The sequence below is a fragment of the Protopterus annectens genome, chromosome 14.part0 (assembly GCF_019279795.1).
Source record: "Protopterus annectens isolate FY-2018-M chromosome 14.part0, PAN1.0, whole genome shotgun sequence".
NCBI classification, from domain to species: Eukaryota; Metazoa; Chordata; order Ceratodontiformes; family Protopteridae; genus Protopterus; species Protopterus annectens.
The window spans coordinates 410,813,194-410,835,305 of NC_056748.1; positions in this window are offsets into that span (position 1 = coordinate 410,813,194).

The following is a 22,112-nucleotide window of genomic DNA, read 5'->3' on the forward strand; positions in this document are numbered from 1 at the left end:
GCAGGGCATAGCTGGCAGGAGGCCAGGTACACCACTGCTTTGGAATTACAGTTGTACCTACCCCTCGTCTGATATTTCATTTTGCCCACACTGAAATTTGATCCTGTTGAAATGAATTTACAGTAGTTACATGATTCACATTTGTAAGTACCCATTATTCTGTGCGAGATACTTACTTCTGCCTCCACAAAATTCTTTAAATTTCTACCTCTTTTAAAAATTAAAGTCGGGCAATTTCCCATCTTCTCAATTAGTCCCTTCTCAAAATACAGTAGATTCCAATTTCTGTCCAGGATCCATCTCAAATCACTTGCTTTTAAATTATACACCATAATGAAGCTCCTTTTAAATTCCTTACGTGCACCAGTAGCCATAGGGCATGGTTCAACTTCTCCTAGCTCTACATTCACACGCATGGATGGTTCATTAACAGGGCTAGAGCATGCAACACTCACTATCTGTTCACCAGTGAGGATAGGTCGATAAAAACCTGTACTTCATTTAGTTTGTACCTCACTTATTAGTTCAAGTAATAAATGTTCAGGATAACCACGGCTAATGAACATGTTTTTTAAAGACTTACATTCATCCAAAAAGCTGACCATATCAGTTGTCATTCTTGCCACTCTAACTAATTGGCCTTTGAGTACAGATCTCTTGTGGTGTGGGGGATTGCAACTAGTGTAATGTAACATAGTGTTCGAATAAGTGCTCTTACGGTGAATTCTAGCTACATACCGATTCTCACACTCTTCTTTCCTTAAATCCACATCTGAATAGGTGATTACCTTTTCATGAACTGAAAAAGTAAAATTCATAAATGGTGTACTGTCATTCAAGTGCTATATGAACTCTTTATCATCATCCACAGAACCTTTTAACATAATAAAAACATCGTCCAAAAATCTGGTATATAGCTTTACCTTCCCCATCAACCTGTTGTCACAAAAAATTGTCTAGTGTTCCCACTGAGCCATTACTAGATTAGCGTAGCTCCCTCCACACGGTGACCCCATGGCTACTCCCACTACTTGTTTGTAAATGTTGCTGAACATTACGTAGTTATTTTTTAAAATAATGTCCATTAACTCTTGAAATAATCTAATCTCCTTTTGCCCTGCGCATGATGTAACAACCTTTCAACAACCCAGTCAATCCTGATTCATGTGGTATAGAGAAATACAGGTCAACAACATCAACTGTTAAAAACAACACATCTGGATAAAAACCAAAATTCTCAATAGAAGCTAAAAAGGCCCAAGAATCTTTACAAATTTGTTCTTCCATCACTACATAATTTTTCAAGAGGGAATCAACAAATTTAGCACATGCATATGTAATGGATGATTTTGCATTGACCAAAGCTCTCATTGGGGGGTTGTGCAGGTTTTTGTGGATTTTGGGTTGACCAAACAATGAGGGAATACTGGGATTCAAGTTTGATAAGTAATTAAAAACATTCAAATCAACCATACCTTCAATAAACAGGTCATTGATGAAAGAATTAATCCAATTGTAAGCTACATTCATTTCATTAATACTAGATATTTCATATGTTCCAGCATTTAAAACAGATTCCATTCTGCTATTATAATCACTCTTGTCCATAATCACCAGTCTTCCTCCTTTGTCTGGTTTCATTACTCGGACAGGTAGGGACTTCAATACATTCAAGGCTTCCATCTCTTTGTTAGACAAATTTCTTTTCTGCCTTTTACAGTTTCTGTGTAAATTTCTTATGTCAAATTCACACATGTGCTCAAATAATGTTAATAATGGATGCATAGGTGGGTTAAAGGTACTTGCATCCCCACTGAACAGTAGGGCAAGATTTAACTTGCGCGTGTAAAGTTTTAGGTCTACCAGGGTTTCTGCCAGCTTTAAGTGCTCCGATGGAACAAAGTTTAAACCTTTACTGAAAATATTACATAGCTCAGCATTAATTTCAAAACTAGAATAGTTATAAATTTTGTAATCACCACATGGATTCATAAGGATACTTGGCTTCATTACTACCGTTGATGGTTCTGGCCCTTGTTGGAAAAAAAGGCAATGTTCACGGTCATCATATTCCTGATGATATGGCATATTATGCCTATCAGGAAACTGTTCACTTCTTGCACCTTGCTCTTCCTTCCAATAATTAAACATTTGATTACCAGATGGGGGGCCTACCTGAGACAATTCAGGACCCCGGTTCTCTTCATTAGCCCTAGTATCTTCTCCTGTTTTTGTAGTGTGGTGATTCAAAAACCTTTTACCTTGTGAAGGAGGCGGAGTTGGATAAGCCACACCGTTTTTATAATCATTGATATCCCTTCTTAGTTTTTTCATTTTCAAATCACTATTTTTCACCAGTTGTTTTTCTATAGAGGAAAATACTCTTTTATATTCAAACTGATATCGTGCAAAGTCTACATGTGACATTATCTCCTGGTTTAAAACCACAATTTCAGCTGCAAGGCTTTTGACTCTTAGTTTGTAATGTTTACACATAGTTTCCATCAGTTCAAAACCATGCTGATTAAACAGTTTGATTAAATCAGAGTGAAATGGTATGTTAGCTTCTAAGCCTGAAGGGTACTGCCATGACCGTAAGCCTTTAGGCACCACACCTTCTCTTTTACACTTTTCAAAATACATGATTTCTAATTGCAATTTTTTTTGCCTTATAAGACTTGCTGTCTAGTTCTTTTAGTTTTGTTACAACCAGAACGCTTACCCCAGCTGGTCTCTCCTGTAAACCTTGTAATACTCCATTTCCAAAAGTCAGTTTCTCGTTTAGCCATACATTAACATCAGGAAGATCTATAAGCCCCGGGTAAGCGGGAATCCCATTCCGGTTTCATGTATTTTAAAACTGAAAAGTCTTTTGCGTTAAATTATATTTATTAGTTTTTAAGTATTTGGAAAGTGTCAATTGTTACATTTTATGACTATTTTTACACATTTTTTGCATTTTATATATATAGTATAATTAAATAGGTAGAGTATTTAGAGTGAGGGCATCCTGAAACTACTTTGGCCAGTAAGTTTTGTTGTTATTTAGGCTTTTGTGTATTGTAATTGTCATAGGCTGGTTGTCATGTCAGTCTTATTTAAAAAAAATACATTTAACTCTCTTGTTTTGCACAGCTGATTTGTCTGATGAAGTCTACCAAACTGGCAGGGTAGACGAAAAGTGCTTCACTTTCGTTTGGAATAAAGCTTTGTGGATTATTCATTTGTGCACCGGAGCCATTATGTTATTTATTTTGCTCGTTTGGTCCGTGTTGTTGCTTAATCTTGTCAACACCACTTCCTCTATACCTACTCTATCTGACCATATTTTATTCCAACATGTATTATTTTCTAACATCTTCTACACTACTCCTTATTCTCTCTATCTCCACCACTTACCACTCCAATATCTCTGACCCACTCCTATGTTCACCAACTTCTCACTCATACAACATATATCCAACTACTTCACCTTTTACTATCTCCCCTAATCTCTTTACTACCTCTACCTCAAGTCTATGTAAACTATCCATAATACAGGTTTTTAAACCTTCCCACAAAGCTAAGTCAAAACTATACAAACTCCATCTAGCATCTACTACACACTCTCTCCTCACTAACAGCCTACTTTGCTCTGGAGATATCCATCCTAACCATGGGCCCTCTTCTCTCCCCAAAACTACCTCTACACTGCCCCCATCTTACTCCTCTAACAGTCACCAACCTCAGTCACAACAATCATCTCCATCCAAATACTTAACTATTTACTCATTGAATATTCAGAGTCTAGCAAATAAAGTCACTGAGCTGCACTCATGGATAGCTCTCAATACCCCTCACATCCTCTCCCTATCTGAAACCTGGCTCAAGCCACAAATCTCAAATAGTGAAATACTCCCACCAGGTTATAATATCTTCTGATCTGATAGACCTGTAAAAAAAGGTGGTGGCATGGCCATCCTCTACTCAAATAACCTTAGCCTCTAACCATACCTTTCCCCAATTCCTGACTTCCTTCCGGCTGAAATCATCATCCTTAATTGCCATCTGAATCCCCACAAAAAACTTGAAATTGCCTCTATCTACCTTCCTCCTGATGACAATCTGCCCATTCTTGAAAACATCCTATCCTGGTTCTCCCACAACATACCATATGAGACACTTATCCTTGGTGATGTTAACATTGATTGGTCCAAACTCACAACTGACTCCCCCAACTCAGTATCCACCTACATGGCTTCCACCAACTTATAACATCTCCAACTCACTTCCATAAAAATTCCACTTCAGCTCTATCATAGACTGGATCCTTACCAATTACCCCCACCAATACCACAATCCCACCACCTTACCTGACTCCCTCAGTGATCATCTCCCTCCCACCATCTTAAGACACTACTGCCATATTCCTAAACCCCACCTTATCAAAAACTGTCGAAAACTATTGACTTTCAATAAATCCCAATTTAACTCCATTCTCCACAACATAGATTGGTCCACCCTAAAACACCTCCCCCTAAGCGATGCTGTAAGCACTTTCAGTAGCATCTTCATAAATACTCTAAACTCCTTAGCTCCCTCTAGGAAGATCAGAGTAAAATCAAACCATGCTCCCTGGCTCTCCAAAGAGACTAGGTCCCTTATGAAACAAAGAGATTGTGCTTGGAAAACCTGGACTAAAACTAAACAACCACATGTTCTTCAAAAATACAGCCAACTGAGGAACCTTGCAAAAAAAACATAATGGGCAAAAAGGTTATACTACAGCTCTACTCAGCTTAACAACAAATCCAGTCCTTGAAAATCTTGGTCAACTCTCAGCAACATCCTCTATCCTAGAAAGCCCTTTAATCCCTCCCCATACCCTAACTCTTCCTCTCAGGAAACAGCTACCCTCCTGAATAAATACTTTATCCCTTACATCCAAAATCTGGTAACCTCTATGCCAAACTCTACTTCGACACCCATTCCTCCAAGTCCCACTAACACAACTTTGTTTTCATTTGAGCCAGTTCCCATTACTTACATCAAATCTCTACTACTCAAACTAAAACCTTGCTCTCCTTCCACTGACAATCTATCTCCTACATTCCTCAAACTTGCTGCTGACTCAATTGCCTATCCTATATCTATACTAATTAACCAATCTATTCTGGAATCAACTGTCCTCACCCTTTGGAAATCTTTCTTCACTATCCCTCTTCATAAAGTTGGAAACTCCACTGACCCCTCAAACTACCGACCCATTGCCATTTTGTCCCCCCTCTCCAAGATATTAGAAAAATGTATTCACTCACAGCTTCTCAATCACCTCCTCACACACCAGTTACTTACCCCTACCCAACATGGATTTTGTCCTCACCACAGCACCACCACTGCCCTCCTCTCCTTCACTCATATCATTGCAGAGGCCATAGTCAACAATAAAATCATTTCCTGTCTCTTTCTAGATCTCCCCAAAGCCTTCAATACTGTCTCTCATCCTCTACTACTATCCAAACTCGCAAATCTCCACCTATCCCCCTCCACACTTGCCTGGTTTAATAGTTACCTATCTGGCAGGGAACAATCTGTCAAATGGCTCTCATCCTCCTCACCTTTCCTTCCCATCTCCAATGGTGTTCCCCAAGGCTCCATCTTGGGACCACTTTTGTTTAACATCTTCACCAATGATCTTTACACCTCATGCAAAGAATCCTCCCTTATTCAGTATGCCGATGACTCCACACTTATATCAATCTCAAATAACATTCCTGAACTACACTCCCTGACCCAACAGGCCCTACTATCCACTGAACAATGGCTCTCTCCCAACATATTGATCCTAAATCCCAAAAAGACCAAACTCCTACTTTTCCTTCCCCGTTCTCTTTCTCATCACAAAATCTCCTTTTTTATTACATCTTCTAACAATACAACTGTTCAACCTGACACCCACACAAAACTCCTAGGGGTCATTATCGATGATGAACTAAAGTTCAACCTACACATACTCCAATGTATAAAAAAACAAACCGGAAACTAGGTCTGCTATATCGGAACAAAAAATTCCTAACCCCTGAATCTAGACTTACCCTGGGCCAGGCACTCTTCCTCCCCTCCCTCTTATACACCACCCCAGTTCTTACCAATATCCAGGCCTCCACTCTAAACAAACTCCAACAGACTTACCATAAAATAGCCAGATTCATTACTAACTCCTCATACAACTCACACCACTGTATTTCTTTAAACTTTCTTCAATGGCTTGAACTTCCCCAATTTCTGCTATCTTATCAATTTCATATGCTACACTCTCTTCTTTATAAACCCTCCTTCTGTCCATTTCTATCTTCCTTAGTCTCCATCTACATCCCATCTCAGACCCTCCGTACTTCTAACCAACAATTACTTGATATCTACCACCCAAAAAGGTCAGTAGGCAAACTACTCTACAAACACTCCCTTGCCCATGCTTGGAACAAACTTCCCCTTGACTTATGTTCAGTCTCCCACACCTGACACTTTAAAAATGAACTAAAAGCTTATATTCTCAATTCCAGAACCTGCCCTTGCCATGACCATACCTAGTCTTCCATTCCTTTATGTACCCTTAAAAGGACCATACTTAGTACCTCATTACACCTCTCTCTCCAATGTGTCTACTATGCATCTGCATAATTTTATACAAACAAAACATATTGTTGACCTATTGAGCTATATCAATGTAAAATTGTTACTTAGCTTTTTAATGCAACTTTAACTTTATGCATGTAACCCAACATATGTGAATCTTTTTGCTATAACTGCTATTATATCAATATTGTTTAAAATTGTACTTGTTTAAAATGTACTACTGGAGCTTTTCTCCTCGGGTCTCCACTGAAAATGGACCACAAGCCCAGTTGGACAAACCCGGTTAACAAATGTCACTAAATAAATAAATATATATATTGCTGCAAAAATGTTATTTTGAAATGTTATTGTATTCTGCTGAACTATTCCTAAGGTCATGATTAAAACTGGTCTATACCAGATTCTGCCTTTTTGGGTTCTTTTTACCCCTGTACATAACAACTACCAGTCCTCACCCTCAATCCAAATGCCATTTCATTCTCCAGTCCACTGGGAAGGCTTGCTCAGTGAAGGTGTGATATCTATAATGCAGGGATCCTCATTCCAGCAACCATGTGGGTAATTTGTTTTCTCACCAGTAAAGATATTGGTATGTGGTCTAGCCCCACCTATGGATAAAAGCAACATTCTGTTTGTATCACCCTTTTACACACAATGCTTCCCCCTTACAAGCAAGCACTCTCCTACACTTGCTATGAAGGCAAACATCAACAGGTGGCTTGGTGAGCTGAAAACCTGTCCCCAAAGGGTATCGCCTGCCCTTTTTAAGTAAGATAGTCCCTATTTGGGCGGTTGGGTTTTATAAAACATACATACATATATAAAATGAAAATGCCCTTATATTTAAGGACAGAAAATGTTGCTTAAATTCTTCTAGTAATGCCATAAAAAATATTGAATATCTGAAACACCTTCATATGATATGAAGTCACTTATAGTACTAGGTACTAGGCTATCTGCCCGAGGGCATTTATAAGCCTAGCCAGAGTATGTCGGCTTTCGCTGCCCCATTGATTAATTAACTGATCCTCTATCAAGCAGAGCCAATGAAGTGATCCCAGGGGTGTATTTTCTGTTACCCATACACTCGTCAAGGTTTGTCTAGAAGAGTGTTAGTGAGGGGCTCTGCCTGATGTAATTTGGAATTTTGTTCCAAAGCATGGGGAGTCTCTGTGACAGGAATCTATCCCTCCAGCATGTTCTATTTATTGTTGTGGCGAGGTTTTGCTCACTAGAGCGCATGGCTCGTAGTGACTTGGATTTCTTTAGGTGGAGCATGTCCATCAATTCTGAGTTGGACATGGCTTTGTAAGTCAGGCAGAGATCACCTCTGAGTAAGCGATATGCCACTGAGTACAGCCGGAGTTTTTTCAGTCGGGCTGCATAGGACATATGTTTGAGGCCAGTAATCCTCTTGGTGAGGTACTATTGTGGTCTTTCCAGCTGTCGGAAGTGTCTTGTGAGGTACATCCCAAGTGGGGCATTGTACTCTATGATAGGTCTAATGAGTGACGAGTAGAGGGGCACTATAACCTCTTTATTTCTAGATGCGAACCCTTTAGTAATTAGATGGGCCACATAGAAGGATTTCCTAACTACTTTTGCAATATGATTGTCAAAGGAGAGATTACTATCTACCTTGGTCCCCAGATCTCTTATTACCTCTTCTGTATTAAGGGGGCTGCCACCTATGTGGTAATTCATGGGTGTTTTGTTTTTCCCAAATGGGATGACTATGCATTTTTTGGCATTTAGCTTGAGGCCATGACTTTGACACCAGGTGTCCGTCTCAGTAAGGCCCTTTTGGAGGATGTCTGTGTCAGCCGGAGAGTCAATTATGGCTCCCAGTTTGCAGTCATCGGTGAACTTGGTTAGCCATAGTCCTCCTGTGTTTGCCTGTACTTCTGAAAAGTATATGCCAAACAGTAGGGGTCCCAGGACCGAGCTTTGCGGGACACCACTTGTGACTGGTTTCGAGTTGGACCTGGAGCCCACTATTCTTACCGTGTGAGTTCTTTCTGTAAGCCAGTTGGCAACCCATCTCGTGACGTAGGGGGTTATGTTCAGGCTGGTGAGTTTTTCTGTAATATCCAAGTGGGGAATGGTGTTGAAAGCCTTGGTGAAGTCAAGGTAGGCTGTGTGAACAACCTTTCCCTCATCTGTGGCCTTGGTGACTGTCTTGAAGAAGTCAACCAGGTTTAGTAGGCATGATCTGCCCTTAACAAAGCCGAACTGGGTCGGGTCAAGAGTTTGGAGGTTCCCAATGTCTTTGATAATGAGTTCCATGATGATACGCTCCATAGCCTTGCAGACCAGGCTAGTGAGGCTTATGGGGCGGTAGTTACTAGGGTCAGTTTTGGCCCCTCCTTTGTGTAGAGGAATAACCGTTGCTGTGCACCATTCTATGGGTGCGTAGCCTGTGCAGAGGCTGAGGTTGAACAGTGTATTTAGGTGGGGGGTTAGTTCGTTCTGTAGTTCATGCAAGACGCAGCCTGGGACACTATCTGGTCCCATTGATGCTGTGTTTTTGGCTTTTGAAAGGGCTGTTTTCACTTGTGCATCTGTGATTTTTGGGACACTACACTTTTCTGGTATTGTTGTGGGCCCTTTTGGAGGTGAGAGGGGGCTGAAGTTTGCACTGAATCTATCTGCCAGGATGTTGGCAATATCAGTAGGTTCAGTATATTTTGTGCTACTTTGCACTAGTTCAGTGCATATCTGTGAGTTGCCACTTAGATTCTTAACATAGCTAAAGAAGGCTTTGTGGTTATCATTTGAATCCTTGGCTATTTTTCTTTCAAAGTTAGCCTTGGATGATTTCATGAGTGACCTTTGTTTCTTACTGATACTGATCAGGGATGTCTTTCCTTCCTGGGATTTGCTTTTTTTCTGAACTAGTTTCCTCCTTCTATTGTATAGCCTGTTTATTGCAGGGGTTCACCAAACTGGTTTCCTTCTGTTAGAGGAGTGAGTCTTGGTTTTGCTAGAGATGGCACGATCCATGCATCCTTGTAGGTGCTCATAGAGTGCATTTGTAAAGGTTTCTGCATCTTGGGCAGTGTTATCCTTTAGCGTGAGGGCAGTAAAACTTACCACCTCTGTCTTAAGTAAGGTGAAGTTTGCTTTAGAAAAGTTTTTACTGTGGTTTCCTTAGTTGGGGGTGGTAGTGGGTTGTGGACATCCAGAGTGATTAGTTTATGGTCTGATCTAACCAGTGATGGGTTGACTTCCGGTGTGGAACACCTGTTGCCCATGTTGGTGATGAACAGGTCCAATATGTTTTCACCTCTGGTAGGAGAGTTTAACAGCTGATCCAGGGCATTTGAGTTGATGAATTCCAGGAAGCGCTGGGCCTGGGAATTTGTATCTGAGTAGTTTTCCCAGCAAATGGTAGGGTAATTGAAATCGCCCAATATCAGTGTGTTCGGTAGGACCTTCATGTTTTCCAATGTCTCCAGAATGGTGGAGCGGTGGTCCTGGGTCATGGAGGGTGATTTGTAGCAGGCCACAATTTGCACTGCAGATTTGCCCAATGTTAGTTGCATATGGATGTTCTCAGAGGTATCATTCTGCGCCACTAATCTGGAGGTGTAGGTATCCTTGATGAATATGGATACACCCCCTCCTTTTGTGTTTCAGTCCGTGTTTTGTGGCCGAAACGTGTAGTATGAGTTGTAGCCCGGTAGTGCTGGGGTGCCCTTTGGAGCCTTGAGCCAGGTTTCAGTTACTGCACAGATGTCAATGTTCTCCATACTGAGGAGTGCTTCAAGCTCGTGTATTTTGAGACTTAAACTCCTGGCATTGAGTAGCATAACCCTCAGTTTTTTGTTAATTGTGCTGTTTACGGAGGTGGGCTTGACTTTTGAGCCTTGCCTAAAAAAGGCAGTATGGGGGTAGCAAGAGCCTTGGCCAGTATTCAAAAGCCTAGGGGTGACAGGTGCAAGCCCTCTCTTGCGAAGCAACGCAGCTTGTCGAGCATGTCATCCCAGGCTGACAGACACTGGATCCCCTTTGAATGACACCAGAAGCTTAGCCAATTGTTGAAATTGATCATTTTTTTCTTTATACTGAGGTATCATTCTTGGTGAGGGCAGGATGCTAGTCAGGGTCAGGGTCATACCAGCCTGGGCTACATGATCAGAGAGCTCTTCCATGTCTCTTTTCATGTAGTCCAGGGAGGTACTTCTCAGGTCATTCACACCAACATGAACAATGACAGAGTCATATTTGTACTTGTTCTGGAGTGACCTGAGTGCTTGTGTTATGTGGTGGATTCTGGCTCCTGACAGGCAGCTAACAGTAACCTTCTGCTTGTCCAGCCTAGTGAGTGGGACGTCAGTGTGCCTGACTATAGAGTCACCTATTACTAGTGTGTTAGGTATGTTATTTCGCCTTAAGGGCTGTGATTGTGCGGCACACTAATTTTGTGTTTTATGTGTTGTTTGGTTTATGACGGGAAGTGCAGGGTTGTTTGGGTGTCTGCATTGGAGGTCTCTGATGCTTTGGCAGATTTTTATTTAGAGCCTCCGAGTATGATTTTGTGGTGCAAGTGTTAACCTTCTCTTCTTGACTGTCTGTTCCAGTCTTGGGTGGAGACAGCTTAGCTTCCAGTTTGGCTGTATAATTGCATCTCTCGCATATGTTAGTGTTTTGTGGTAGGAGGAGAGGGTTGTCTGTGTACTTGAGGCAGTTGTAACATTGCCTCAGGATACCCAGATTCACCATCTGGACTGGAGAGTGCACATGAAGTTGCCCTTTGGTCATGCCTGAATAGTAGGGTGAGCTGCTTAGTCGCTTGGTTGGTGAGGGGTGAATAAAGAACCTTGCTCTGCTGGGCAATCAGTGTCAGGGTATATTACTGCTTGCTGTTAGGTGACAGGGTATATTAGTGCTTGCTGTTAGGTGTGAGCAAGTGCTGGGCTCTAAGATGCTTTTTGAGTGCTTAGGTTGAGAGTTAGACTAGTTTCAAGGGTAAAACTGAAGAGGAGACTTAGTGGAGCCAGGAATAATTTAATCATAGCTAACTGGTACTGCCCAGTGCGCAAAACTGTGCAAACACGGTTTTTATAGTAGGGAAATGAAAGAGATAGAAATTAGCCCAAAATGGCCAATAAACTACTAATTTCTGGGCTGAAACCACTCCTCCAGAGAGAGATAGGTTGTTCAAAGCTCCCCTCTCTCACAGGTGAACAGAGAAACTTCCTTCTATCCAAGTATGGTATGGGCAACTCAAAAACAAGTATTACAGTCCTAAATTCAGCACTAGCCTGAAAAGTGGACTATACTAGCTTAGAAAGGTGGGAAACAAGGAATTGTTTTTGGTTTTTTGGTAAGTGAGTTTTTATTTTGGCAATAAAGTGAAGTCCAGTCTTTTGCACTTCATTTGCAAAATTTCATGCTTCCATAACCATTGCCCTATTTTGGGCCCATAATAAGGAGATAACCCTACTGTCTCCTGGGTACACTTTTGCATGTCTCTTCCTACAAGGGGAATACTGCAGAGTGCAGGCTGCTTTGCCTCATCTTCCTACAAGATGGGTATGTTCATCCCTCCCTCCCAGCTCCATAAAATACCCAAGATAATAATCAAACTCTTGTTTTCTGGGTCATAGTCAGGACGTTAGCCTTCTGTTTCACTCGAGATAGTTAATAAAAGTTAAAGTAAATACAATTAGATACATGGCTAGCATTTTTGTAATAACAGTGCTGTAGGTTAGAGAATGACAAAGATAGCTGTAGAGATAGAGGAGGAGGGATACAGCATCCCAGGACAGCTCCATTACCCTGGAAAACATTGCTCAAACTAACATTGTCAGAGACTATAAAGAGCTGGATAACTCACTATAGGAAAGGACATGACTAACCCATGCATGATAGCACTTTCAAATATAATCTCCTGGAACTGAGGAATAACAGTAAATGATTAAATGTGCCCTTTTCTAGTTCCCCTGAACACTGTAATATATTAGGTTTATCTATTGCCCAGTGTTCAGTCTTGGAAACCAGTCTGTAGAACAACTTGGAAGTTAGGCTAGAGTAGATTATAGGCACAGAGAGGGGGAACAGAATGAAAACAATCCTCGATCATGCTGTTGTTTGTCTTTTCAGTTTTTCCCTGTTAGGGGTCGCCACAGCGGAACTCCGGTCCGCTAATGATTGGCAGTAGATTTTTTATAGTGCTGAGTTGCCAGCCCGACGCCCTACCTTCAGCAAAGGCACACCCATTCACGCATGTCTTTTGGAGGCCACACAACTGCGGGGAGGGCATGCAGACTCCACACAGAAGGCACTCCAGCCAAAAATCAAACAGGAGAACCTCTTGCTGTGAGGCAACAACGCTACCGCTGTACCAATACAATCCTCGATCATAAAAGTATTAAAAATGTTGGGACAGTGTGTTGAGAAACACAGCATATTTTTAAGTAGTTAGAGGCAGTTCCAAGAAGATTAGAAATAAATAACCTTTGCTAAAATACTACGAGTAGTGCACTTGCCAAGTTAGTGTGAGGGAGTTAACTGACACCCATAATGATATAAAATACAGGCTTAAAGCTTACAATAGCTGGAACAGCATTTTTTATTTAACACTGTCTAGGCTACTGAAATTCTATAACTATTCTCCACTGTCATCTGTTATAGTAGACTGCATCTTATTTTTATTTAATGGAATGACTATGTATTCCTCTCATCCTGTGAATCTTTATATTTTTCATTGCACCTTTATCTTGGAACTTTTCTCAGGAAGTCCCCACCATGAAATGGCATCTAGTTAGCAAAATTAAATAAGAAAATACAACTGTGTAAATGTAAAATTCTTTATAGCTACTTTTCCTAAATGATGTACCTCCCACATGATTCCCAACGTCCTTTGTTCCTTTCTTTAACTGTACTATGACCCAATTAGTGTCTGAGATCACACAAATTGTTTGAAAAGCATTAACATTAAAATGGACTTCTGCAGGTAAGTGACAATAGGCTAACACTCATTTCCTGTTTTCGTAGATCCTAGGTCAGCCATCAGAAAACAGGTGTTTATGTCCAATGGGTTTATCTAGTTTCTCTAATAAAAAAAAAATCACAGAAAGATTCTCCTTATCTTTTTGCGTGCTAGTAACACCTTCCCAACCTTGTCAGATTTTCTAATTAAATCAAGACAAGGCACATTTAATAAAAGCTTTAGGTAATAAAAAAGTATACAAATCCTCCAAAATGCTATGATATATATAAAGTCTATCGCACATTAGAAAAAAAATAATGAAGGCTTTTAATGGTATTGAAGGTAAGGGTGAGCTGGACAGAGATGCTATATCTAAACTAAAATCACAGAAGCTCCGAGCCTGTGAGCAAAATTGGTCTGCATATCTGTAAGAAGAGGGAAAACAGTATGGTCTTGAAGTAAAGCTATTTTAAAGGTGAAGGAATCATAGCTTTTAGGGCATATGGAGGAACAATATAGAAGGATGAGGATAAGGAGGTATATCTAATGGAAGAACATGAAATTGATACATCTGTCAGAGAAGCAATTATCAAATCAAAATGGAAGACAAGCCACTTTTCTCAGGTGAGATCAAAGCTTATACCAGCCATGAGACAGAAGTGCAAAACCATAAAGTCCAAAGCACAAATAATACAAACGCTTAAATGGAAGAACATAGCAGTAGGTTCAGAAATATATAGTGTTGAAAAAATAGTAAAAGTAAAACAGATACAGTGCCAAATTATTCAAGACTTTAGATTGTGAACACAATTGTGGAAAAGCAGTTGAAATTGTCAAGTAAGGCTTGTTAAGAGAAATAGAGTAGAGGGTTTCCAAATCATTGTTTCCCACAGAAGTGTAATGAGTTTATGTCTAAACTGTTAATGGAGGATCATTTCCTAATACCAAAGGGAAGGCTATCCCAATTGGTAGGGCCAGCGAGTATGAGATGATAAAAAATTTAAATGAAAAAAGTGAAGCAAGGCACCAAAATGTAACTGGAATCCACAATACAGGTCCCTCTGAAAACGGAAAATATGAGGTGACTTGGAAAAAATTTTTTAATGCACAATCCACAGACTTTACTCACTACATAAACACATAAATGCACTTGTAGGACCAGCATTTTCGTCTCTCCTCATAAAGACTTCACCAGATGACCTTGAATCCTAGTTTACCATTTATATACTCTCTCACTTGTGTAAATAAACCAATCACATTATCCAATAAATAATATAAAATTATTTAACCCAATCACTCCCTCTCCTTTTCCGTCATAAAACAGTATACAAAGAAGGTTTAAAAGACCATTAAATGTCATATATTGCACAAAATTGTTTGTAAATAAATAATGAATAATAAGGTTAAAACATTTCCTTAAAAATATATTATTGCATAAATACATTCATATTCATTAAATACTTGCATTAAAATACAAAAATAAAAATATAAAAATAAAAACTTAACTTGTTCAAATGTCATAAAAAGCAATGTTGTTTCACCATCTAGTGGCATTGTTAAGAACTGCATCATTTAATAATAACTATAGCTTAGCAGATCTCAACTTTAGTAGTGGCACAATAGATATAAAGTAATTTAAACCAGGGGGGCTTGATGTTTCCAGGGTAACTTGCCACCAAAGTTCCCTAAACTCTATTTTCTCCTCCCATAGCCCACCCCTAATTTCTTTTGGTATTTGTTCCAAAACAAAAAAGTTGAAATCTGCTTTTGAGCATACCTTTGTGTGTTTGTATAAAGTGTTGGTTTCCTTTTTGTTCAAAATGTCATATTTGTGTTCATAGATCCTTCTCTTAAGTCTACTTTCAGTTTTACCAACGTAGAAGGATCTATACTCAACACACAAAGCAAGGTATACTATCCCCATAGCTTCACAATTAAAGTATCCAGGGCTACATACCCACGTGTTCCTACCCTCAATAAAAAGTTTATCTGTGTTAGCTATATTTCCACATTGGGAACAATGGCCACACTAGTTAGTCCCTATTCTCCTCATGCTCTTTACCATGTTTTTACCATCATGTTCAAGAATGTTTTTCAAACTAGATGGGTTTTTATATACCACTTTCAAGGGGCTATTGGGAAGCCTTTCCAAATCTGAGATGGTTACAAACCTTTCCCATTCAGAATTAATAATTCTCTTTGTTGCTCCATTTAAAGCATTGTACTCTAATAAAATAGCTTCATTGTATTTAGCATTTTGATCTTTTACTGCAACATTATGGGTCAGTTCCTTTTGTCCTAGAATAGCTTTAAATTTAGTAGGCCTACCAACCATTACTTCTGCTTCTGCCCCCCTCACCAGGTCCAATGGATAGCCCTTTTCCAATTTTTTTTTTTTAACAACTCACAGTCCTTGTTGAAATCATCACTTGAAGTAGTCATTCGGCTACCACGGACATATTGACCCTTAACTATGTTCCTTTTACAATGTTTGGGTGTGCACTTCTATACTGGAGAAAGGAATTACAAAAAAGTAGGCTTTCTAAAAATCATGGATTCAAATTTACCATCTACTTTATATATTTCAGCATCTAGGTATTGCAAGCGCTCCCTAGAGAGTGTATAAGTGAATTCCAAAAAGTTAGCGGTGTTCTTCATATAAACCATAAATTCATCAAATGCCTCTTTAGTCCCCCTCCAAAATATTACTATTGCATCTAAAAATCTCTTGTAGATGGTCCAATTTACTGCAAATTCAGAGTTTAATATGTATATTTCCTCCCACTTAGCTAAAACAAGGTTGGCATATGTTGGGGCACAAGCTGCCCCCATTGCCACACTTTGTATTTTCTGATAGAATTCACCTTTAAAGAAAATAAAGTTGTATTTTAAAACCAATTCCATTAAGCCTGTATAGACTACCTTCTCATTGTGGCTCAAGTCAGAATCCTTAAATATAATTTCTTCAAACATGTCCATTTCTTCTTGATAAGGAATACTTGAAAATAAATCTATCACATCTATAGTAATGGAAATTAATTCATCATGTAACAATTCTGGAATTATTTCCCTCAAAAAATTCCAAGAGTACTTTAAAATGGCCTTCCTTTTAACCCATAGCTGTTTAAGTTTATTGTCAACATACTTGGCCAGGGGAAGGGTGTTAGAAACTTCTGCTGAGACTATGGGCCTCAAGGGGGGATCATTTTCATTCTTATGTGTCTTGGGTATTCCGAATATGGAAGGCACCCTTGGTTTATCTACCTTTAAAAATCTTAATGTTTTTTCATCAATTAAGCCTTCCATATACATGTCTTACAATACACTGTCAATCCTTTTGTAGGCTATATTAACCTCATTATTAGATACACTGGAATAAATCACTTCAGCCATCAAAATTTGATTCATTTTTCCTTGATAAATAATATTGTCTATTAATACTACACCTCCTCCTTTGTCGGGCTTCATAACCTGAATATCTGGGTTAGTTTTCAGTACTATAAGTGTACTATTTTCTTTGCTAAATGAATTGGGCCTATATTTAATTTTACTGTATTCCTTTCTTAACTCTTTTTCAATAACTTTCTCAAAATTCTTTAGCTGGGGGTGTAATGGTGGATTATATGTACTTTTTCACTTCAACCCCTGTTCAGTCTCACTGGAGCTTACAGGTAAATCCAAGCCCAAATTGACTTTTCTAATTAACATTTTAATATCCATTAATGTCTTTGTGAGGTCCCCTTTCCTATATGGAATGAATTTCAATCCCCTAGATAGTAAACTAAAATGTTCCTTGTCAGGTATTTCATTACTAAAATTGTAAATACAACAGCCATTTAGTAAATATTTGTTACCATCTACCTGTATTTCACCATTTTTGGTTTGGGTAAGGGGTATACTATCAAAATCTAGTATCCCCCCCCCAATAAAAATTTGGTTGCTAGTACTCATTCTTTTCATGAGTCTCTCAGACCTACGCAGTGGATGGTAATTATCTACATTCTCATAGTCCCCCACTTCATTGTTCTCATCATCACATACATAATTTTGGTTCTCTTTATTAACTTCATTAATCTGCTTATTATGATAAACAACATCATTTTGTCCATAATTTGTGGCTTAGGGTAGCATGTATTATTTTTATACTCCTTACAATCATGCTCAAGCTTTCTTATCTTTCTTTGTACAATCTCCTCACATTTCTTATCAATGTCACTTCTAATGTTAAAATATTGTCCAGAGTAAAACAATGTACTTATAAGAAGATATAACTGGTGAAACCAAAAGTAAAACCACCATCAGCTTTAATACGACAAACAACAAGTGCAAAACACAACTGACTTAGCACTTTCACCCAACTAGGGCATCCTCAGAGTCACAAAGTCAGTTGTGTTTTGTACTTGTTGTTTGTCCTATTAAAGCTGATTGTGGTTTTACTTTTGGTTTCACCAGTTAATGTTCAAATATCTCTCATTTTCTTCCTTAATGGTAAACACTAGGTCATCCTTAATACACTGGTGCAATACCTCAATTTCCTTATATATTTAATATTTAATCCTAATATTTTCTTTTATAATAGTTTTTAAAATCTCTATACCACAATTGTTAAAAACTTCTAACAATTCTTTATGAAATGAAGTACCAACATGAACATTGTTTGGATGTTTCCAAACACGTAAACCCTTAGTTACTATTCCCTTTGCAACATATTCTCTCAAATAACTATTTTCAGTGTCCAAAGTTTGATGTCTCAACATTAATTTTGACATGTTACTTAGTTTTACATTGAAAGAGTCATTAACAATAGGTTGCACACTAGCAGATTCATTAATTTTAAAATAATATTTCATTTGCAGCCAGTCTCTAGTTTCTTTTAAATTTCTTTTAAAGTTTGTACCTGCTGTTCCTTCTTTCCCGGGCTGTTGGTGTTGCCCAGGTGTAATTTGTGACGAATCGCCATTCAAAGCAGTTTGCACAATGTCTGCTCCCCTTAAAACCACAGGGGTTTGTTCAGAATTAAAAGTTGAATTCAAAACGTCTTCCTGGCCATTTGTTTCATTTCGTACACCTAATACACCACCTCCACTATTGTTCTTTAGCAGTCTCGGCTGCTTACTACTTCCTCCTTCAAATGGGCATTGCTTAAGAACGTTTATACACAGCGAAACCATGGATTGGCTCAGCGGCATCAGCAAGTCAATGAGTTCAGTCAACTGGCCAATCAGCTTTCACATCTGGCCCACCTCGTCCTGCCCTCTTCCATCCTCGGGCAGGTCAACTTTCTCCAAGTCCTTTCTTCACAAAAAAGAACCAATAAATGAAAAAAGTGAAGCAAGGCATGAAAATGTAACTGGAATCCACAATACAGGTCATGATAAAACATAGTAATCACAAGGAAGACCCCAGTACACCACCTTGAATGATCTTTAATACACAACACATAAAACACAAAAGCTTTTGAGACCAGATATTTTTCATTTTTATGTAAATCATAAAGTATCAGCAACCTATGTACTCAAATTCAATTGAAATTATCAATTAATTATATAATAGGTTCATAGGTTTGTACTAGGATAATGGCCCTGGAGCCTTTACAAGCCTAGCCCCCAAAAACTGTCCATGCACCGTGCCACCCAATGTTAGTTCACAGTGTCTCTATCCTAGAGGGCAACTGGAGTTATCTCTCGGGTGAACTTTCTGTTACCCATCCACTCGTCAAGATTTCTCTTGAAGAGGGCCAGCAAGGTGTTCTGCTTGTCATGAATGGGAAGCTTATTCTAGAGTATGTGCAGTCTTTGGGAGATGAACCTGTCCCTCCAGCATGTTCTGTTAATTGTGGTAATGAGGTTGTGATCTCTGGAGCGTGTGGCATGGGGGGATTGGGATTTCTTTAGGTGTAGCATTTCATGTAGGGCTGGGTTGGACATGGCTTTGTAAGTCAAGCAGAGATCACCTCTAAGTAGACAATAGAAGGCTGAGAACAGCTGATGTTTCTTGAGTCTGTCCATATAGAACATGTGTTTTAAGCCTAGGATCCTTTTTCTGAGGTACTATTGTGACCTCTCCAGCTGTTGTATGTGTCTGGTCAGGTACATGCCAAATGGGGCATTATATTCGATGACTGGTCTAATGAGGGATGAGTAGAGAGGGATGATGACCTCTTTCTTCCTGGATGTGAAACCTTTGGTTACAAGATGTGACACTTACAAGGACTTTCTGACCACAGTGGCAATGTGGTGGTTGAAGGTGAGGTGGCTGTTGACCTGGGTGCCCAGATCTCTTATAGCCCCTTCAGTGTTCAGTGGGCTCCCATCAATGTGGTAATTCATGGGAAATGATTTTTTTCCAAAGGGTATGATAACGCATTTTTTGGCGTTAAGCTTCAGGCCAAGGTTCCGACACCAGTCATTGGTCTCAGAGAGGCCCTTTTGTAGAATGTCTGCATCACTTGGGGAGTTGATAATGACTCCTAGCTTGCAGTCATCAGCGAACTTGGTCAGCCAGAGTCCTTCTGTATTGGCCTGGACTTTGGAGAAGTAGATGCCAAACAGGAGAGAGCCCAGGGCCAAGCCCTGTGGTACTCCATTCATGACTGGTCGACAGTCTGACTTGGAATCCGTAACTTTCACTCTGTGGGTCCTGTCCATGAGCCAATTTGCAACCTACCTAGTGATGTAGGGATTGATGCCTAGTTTGGTGAGTTTATCAATGATACCTGAGTGGGGAATGGTATCAAAGGCATTGGCCAGGTCAAGGTAGGCTGTATGCACTGCCTTACCCTCATCCACAGCCTTGGTGAAAGCCTCAAAGAAGTAAACCAGGTTCAGGAGGCAGGATCTCCCCTTGACAAAGCCAAACTGTTTGGGGTCAAGAGTGTGGAGATTGCCTATATCTTTGTTAAGCAGTTTCATATGATGCGCTCCACAGCTTTGCATACCAAACTCGTCAGGCTAATGGGGTGATAGTTGCCAGGATGACTGTAGCAGTGTGCCATTCATTAAGGACATAGCCTGAGGTAAGGCTGTGATTATACAGGGTACACAGATGTGGTGCCAGTTCATTTTGTAGCTCATGTAGGACACAGGCAGGGATATTATCAGGTCCCATGGATGCTGTATTCTTGGCTTTGGACAGTGCAGCTTTTACCTATGCCACATAAATGGTGGGTACCAGGCTTTCTTCTGGTATTGTGATAGGGCCCTTGGTGGGGAGGGCTAAAGTTGGCACTTAATCTGTCAGCCAGTATGTTGGCTATATCTGCTGGCTCAGTATAGGAGATGCTATTGTGCAATAACTCAGAACAAATCTGGGTATTGCCTTGGAGGTTTTTGATATAGCTATAGAAGGCTTTGAGGTTGTTTTTGGTGTCAGACACAATTCTGCCTTCATAGCTGGCTTTATAGGATTTGATAAGGAATCTCAAAGCTTTTTGTTGAGACTGAAAAGGGAGGATTTCCAGTCTTGTAACTTCCTTTTTTTCTGCAACAGTTTCTTCCTTCTGTTGTAGAGTTTATTGATGGCTGGGGACCACCAGATTGGCTTACTTTGTTTTGGAGGAGAGCATCTTAGTTTCTGTTTGGTATGGCAAAGTCCATGCATTTGTGTGTGTACTTGTACAGTGCATTGGTGTATGATTCTACATTCATGCAGCTATTTTCCATTGGCATGAGTGCCGAGAAGTTAGCCACCTCTATTTTTAGGAGCCCAATGTCGGCTTTAGAGACGTTTTTCAGGGTGGTCACCTCAGCAGGGCTGTAGGTGAGATAGAGATTTCCATGGTGATCAGTTTGTGGTCAGATTTAACCAGAGAAGAATTGACGATAGGTATGGAGCAATGGTCTCCCATGTTGGTGATAACCAGGCCGAGGATGTTGCTTCCTCTAGTGGGGGTCAGAATGAGCTGGTCCAGGGCATTGGAACTGATAAAGTCCATAAGGCATTGGGCCTGTACATTGTACTTGAATAGTTTTCCCAGTTGATGGAAGGGTAGGCGTTGGGCCTGTACATTGTACTTGAATAGTTTTCCCAGTTGATGGAAGGGTAATTGAAGTCACCCAGTATGAAAGTATTGTATTGGACCTTGATAGATTCCAGGGTGCTTAGGAACTCGGAGTGAGAGTCTAGGGACATGCTTGGGGTTCTGTAGCAGGCTATGACTTGTGTCTCCATCTTACCCAGTGTTGTACCTGAAGTATCTCAGATGCATTATGCTAAGGTACCAGTCTAGAGGTGTGCGTATCCATTAAGGATATGAAGACAACATTGCCTTTGGAGCTTCCAGACATATTCTGGGTCCAAAACATATGGAGTGAGTTGTAGCCTCGGAATGCAGGGGTTCTTTCCGCCTCTTTAAACCAGGTCTCCTTTACAGCACAGATGTCTACATTCTCCATTTTGAGGAGAGCTTTGAGCGCGTGCATCTTCAGATTTAGAAAATAATAAAAACAAACAGTCACTGAGGACGACCACAAGTAGAACGGTGAACCAAACAAATTTAATAACAGAAATGACTTAGCGCTTTCACCAGTACAATGCTGGCTTCTTCAGAGTCATTTTCACA